At 36.7% G+C, this 4,684-nt stretch overlaps 1 long non-coding RNA gene across 2 annotated transcripts; it reads right to left on the bottom strand.

Annotated features, from left to right (window-relative positions):
- Nucleotides 1–659: 659 nt before the first annotated feature.
- On the bottom strand, nt 660–4,062 carry LOC141378088 (uncharacterized). Of its 2 annotated transcripts, XR_012391732.1 has the most exons (6): nt 2,799–4,062; nt 1,833–1,895; nt 1,226–1,300; nt 1,031–1,133; nt 848–931; nt 660–755 (listed from the first exon to the last, which is right to left on the bottom strand). It is a non-coding gene; the product is annotated as an uncharacterized lncRNA (long non-coding RNA). The 2 variants fall into 2 exon arrangements; XR_012391733.1 differs by lacking the exons at nt 1,833–1,895; nt 2,799–4,062 and adding an exon at nt 2,345–2,428.
- Nucleotides 4,063–4,684: the final 622 nt, after the last annotated feature.

Here is a 4,684-nt window from a genome sequence, read left to right as displayed (position 1 = left end):
AAATCGCTGGATATCAGCAGGAGAAACCCTTATCGACTCTCTCAGAAGGCTGTAGAAGTCTCTGAAGCGAAAAGGATGCCTCATCTTGCTTTTGCTGTGCTTTTATGCAAAATTGATTACAACAAGCATCAGGTGCGCAAGCTAAGGCTGCCAATTTAGTTGGCATTTCATTGGCCTGTTTACATACTCTTTCATACGATTGGCTTTCAGAATGAAATCCCCATACATGGATTAAAAATCCACTATAGCATTGAAGTTCCCCATCCAAAGGGGAACCAGATTTCACTATCGTTCAGGTTTTAAAACTCCTGTAGTCTGAGCCCGGCTCTAGCCCACCACCACCCCCTTCCTCATGGAAGGACATCTGTCATCGATAGGTGATACCTGACCATCAAAGTCTTATCATTGCTGAGATGTGTGATTCCCTTGTTTCTCCACTCCACTCTGTAAAATACAAAGACAACATAAATAGAGATCTACCTGCTTGTTCAATACTATCTATCTATCTATCTATCTATCTATCTATCTATCTATCTATCTATCTATCTATCTATCTATCTATCTATCTATCTATCTATCTATCAAGGGAAATGCATGTGTTCACTATCACAGTGTAAAAATGTGAATATATAATTTAAAGAATTTCATGAAGTTCATTTGATATAACTTAAAAAAGTAAGGCAGTACCTAATTTATTATGATGTACTTGTCATTATTGAGGTATTTCCCTGTTTCACCCCATGCTCCATACTAATCTGCCAAATAGAAAGATATCAAGTCTTTAATTAATCTTAATACATTTCTTTGGAAACTAACTCCATTGTTCAGACTGTTCAAGCAATTCTACCTGCTTTCTGAGCTCCAGGTTCTCAAGTATATTCCTTGTTAGTCTCTCTTCTTCTGCTCCACTCCAACTTGCAAATGACAAAAGCTGCGACCCAAATGGACACATTATACACAATGTACTTACACACTTACACGCTCAATGGAATAGTATATGAATGTAGTGTCTTCTCAAGTAGAACTCTACCTGTTCTCCAGCATTTTTTAGTTAAATGTCCATCAATGCTCTTGTGAGTCTCCCTCATCTGCCTGCTCTCTCTCCATCACCTGAAAAAAACCTGACACAGACTCTGCCAAAGAGAAAGATGTCAAGCTTTTAATTCATCTTAATACATTTCTTTGGAAACTAACTCCATTGTTCAGTCTGTTCAAGCAATTCTACCTGCTTCCTGAGCTCCAGGTCCTCATGTATATCTCTCACATTCCCCTTGTGAGTCTCCTTCTGTTCCACTCCAACCTAAAAAAAGACAAAAGCTGCATCCCAAATGGTGTATTATATACTATGAACTTATACACTATGTACTTACGCACTTACACACTCCACAGCATAGCATATAAATGTAGTGTCGTCCCAAATAGAACACTAACGTTTATTTACTAACTGTTTACTAGATGATGTTTGACGGTTGCCAAATTAGTTAAACAAATGATCAAACTACCAAATAATACCTGCAATCAGTATAACCGCATTCACCATCAGGAAGCAGCATACTCATTCTCCTAGGAGAATTGTGCTTTTATAATCCAAAATTAATAATTAAACGCAATCGCCGTATAGCCCCGCAAATGAGCAAAACTGCACCCGTTGAGTGCGGGAAGTGTCCGTCAGTCCACATTTCTTTTTGACGGTTATATAAGTGCATCATCCGGGAATTTAAAGTGCACTTAATCTTTTTAGGATAAAAAGAATACTTCAGTGTGAACGCACTACACTAATTATACTACAAAATGGTGTAAAATAGTGCATAAGTATGCGATTTAAGATGCACCTAGACAGAACCGACAGAGCCCTCTTCTGCCTGCTCTCTCTCCATCACCTGAAAAAGAAAAACCTGACACAGACAAGGCCTAATTACTATCTATACCAACCATCACTCCTTCATCTTGGAAGGACGTCCATTGATGCACCTGTCCATCAGATTTAAAAAAATAATACAAAAATTCTGACCATCCAGTCTTTACTGAGCTGTGTGATTCCTTTTTCTCTCCATGTGGTCCATTCTAACCTGCAAAATTACCATTCTTTGGAAAGTTTTATCTAACATTGTCTCCATGTCTGGCTCTTTGTTAAAACACACACACAAATAATAATTTGCTGCTCTACGTAAATACTCTACTACAAGATGACAAACCCTAAACTTAGAGTAGAAAATGTGTTTCAATAATTAGTGAAACTGTAAATAAAACAAATAACAACAAAAAGCTGCAAATGCTGAACAGGCTGACAACATAAACTACAAATAATATTATAAATAATAATCCTGTGATCTCCAGTATCTACCGTGTCTCTCCTAGGGTGGTGTCTCCTAGTTCCTCATCCGGTCTTCATCCTGTTCGCCATCTGTGGTATTCGTCACCAGTCTCCAAGCCTGCACAGTCAAATATCCAGTTTATGTTCATTACGATGTTATCATCGGCATCAAAACTCACCTGCTTATACTCACCTGCCATCCAGTATAATAACATTGTTTAAATGTCCACCTAAATCCAGTCTCTTAGGAGACACCATGTAAAAATTAAAATATATATATTTTTTTATGTTTTATAAAGTTTTTTTGATTCAACTTAAAAATGTAAGGCTGTACATAATATACTTATCATTACTGAGGTGTTTCCCTGTTTCTCCACATGGTCCACACCAATCTGCCAAAGAGAAATATATCAAGTCTTTAATTAATCTTAATGCATTTCTTTGGAAACTAACTCCATTGTTCAGTCTGTTCAAGCAATTCTACCTGCTTCCTGAGCTTCGGGTCCTCAAGTATATCTCCACCATTCCCCTTGTGAGTCTTCTTCTTCTGCTCCACTCCAACCTGCAAAAGACAAAAACAACACCAACAAAGCAATACCTGCTGCAATGCTCTAGTGAGTCTCCATCTTCTGCATGCTCTTCATTTGCTGAAAAACACAGGCCAATCTAACTATTTATACCAGTGATTCTCAAAATGTGGTACATCGGGTTCCTTCTAGTGGTACGCGAAGGAATCACTGAATAATCCTTTAAAAAATATATGAACACACTTTAACTCTTTGACGAGTACGATAACACTGATCTGATAAGCATTAGCCATTCCCTGTACTCTATCATCACATGCTAACAATCTAAAAAATTGTGGAACTCTCAGGAAGATACGCACTAGAGTGCTTTTGCAGACCAGTCCTGTTGGCATTACAGTTACTGCAAACTCAGGAATTTCCCTATACTGCATCATTGATAAATAATTATAACAAACGTGTTAACGTGTGTTCGTAGTTGTGTAACATAATGCGTGTTTCCGATATACTTTATAACCTAAAGTCATTTGTTTTGTAGCTATGTGACTTTCAATTTAGTTTATTACCTCAGATTTAAATGAATCTGGATGTGATTTAAATGGTGCAGAACATAGACTCAAGCAAATTAGCCATTTTTGAAGCTTGGAGAAACACAAAAGTTAATGTTAGGCTTTGTGTGTATAGGCGGCATACCCGCGAACCTTACCCAAGTCGGCCTGAAAACTGTGGTCGGGTGCACAGTTTACGCAAACTATGCAGTTTACTTAAGATATTATTTTGATTCCACCAAATCATGGAAATGCTGCCCATATGACCAGATAAATCACGTATAAAATTGGTCAAACAGTGTATTTATAATTTCTGTTTTTCTCTGTAAGCACATCTAAACTCTAATTTAAATATGCAATTGTCAATCATATATTTAAAATACAAGTTAATGTTTAGATTTCAAGGGGAGGCCGGGGATAGTTGTAACACTTCCAAATCTCTAAAACCAGGAACTAGTTACAAATCAGTTGATTCACTTCACACATGTTCACATTAGTCCTCATACCACATATGAAACAGTACAGTCCTGTGAAAGACAGCAGATATTAGACAGGAAAAACTACATTTGAGCTAAGAAAGTGATATTTTTTTTACTACAATAGTTTTTTTTATAAAAGCAATGCCTGATTTGTAATAAACCCAAGTAATTTGTGTGTCTGTGTGTGGACATATTTAATCCACATTGTTGGTGATAATGTTTTAGCTGTTAGCTGTAAGGAGAACAGATTGATGACCACATAACGCTGGGTCAGTTGTAACAACAAAACCTTTGCTAGAAATATCTGTGAAATGTTTCCACCAAACCCAAGCAGATTTAAAACTGTATTTATATAATTTAATTTCAGTATTTCTACAACTCTTGAAAGAAAAAGTCAAAGTAGTTTGAGCTCAGTGTTTGACTTCTGTGCGCACACACACAATTAGAGTTTAATTGTTGAAGCGGATGCACATTTGCATATTTTATTCAGCTTTGTTAACACAGACACACACACATAATGCTGAAAGCTCAATGATGATTAATAAGCTTTCAAATGCATTTTTTGGCCATAATTCTTATTTTATAATGTTACATCTCACCCCGGTGGAAATCATAATTAACATCTCACCACAGGGTGTGTTACAACTATTCCCGACTGTGGAGTGAATTGTAACACTGCACTCCTCCTGTTTGAAACTAAAGAGTGCTCAGATTTCTGTTTGTTCTGCAAAAATAACTTACATGCTATTTAATTGCACACAGTTGTAACTCAAGATCTCAAAGATTTATAGAGAAATGTATTCGAGGTACAACTATCCC

Source organism: Danio rerio, chromosome 16 (assembly GCF_049306965.1).
Source record: "Danio rerio strain Tuebingen ecotype United States chromosome 16, GRCz12tu, whole genome shotgun sequence".
In the NCBI taxonomy this organism is placed as follows: Eukaryota; Metazoa; Chordata; class Actinopteri; order Cypriniformes; family Danionidae; genus Danio; species Danio rerio.
The sequence above is the reverse complement of the archived record's forward strand: the minus strand, read 5'-3'. Positions and strand labels throughout refer to the sequence as shown.